The following is a 459-nucleotide window of genomic DNA, read 5'->3' as shown; positions in this document are numbered from 1 at the left end:
CGCTCTTCTTCTTTGAAGGATATATTTTTTTGTTTGTGCAACGGACAAACATAGCTATTTACGCCAAGTGGTCCTTGTGATTGATGGGTCAGCCTTGGCCTTGGCGTGGCGCCCCACACCTCAAATATTTTTCCGATGAGACGGTGAAACACTGTAAAGTTGAATTGTTGATTGTTTCAACACTGATTGAAACACGCAAATCTGCTTATGGTGATAGCGAAAAGTAATAGTATGAGACACAGCGACCAAAACGTGTGCCAAAAACATGGGCACACTTCAAAAGCAAATGAACAGTGACGAAAAACGAATTGTCAGTTTTTTATGACATTTTTTCCTTGCGGGCTTTTTGTGAACAGGATGAGACATTAATGTGGTACACAGAGTATCTAGCCAGGGGGTAAAACTTGATCTTCGCAATCCAGAATATCAAATCTTTTTATTCCTAGTAATGATAGATAC

This window comes from Varroa destructor, unplaced genomic scaffold, assembly GCF_002443255.2.
Source record: "Varroa destructor unplaced genomic scaffold, Vdes_3.0 BEIS01000004.1, whole genome shotgun sequence".
In the NCBI taxonomy this organism is placed as follows: domain Eukaryota; kingdom Metazoa; phylum Arthropoda; class Arachnida; order Mesostigmata; family Varroidae; genus Varroa; species Varroa destructor.
This window is presented reverse-complemented; position numbering follows the sequence as displayed.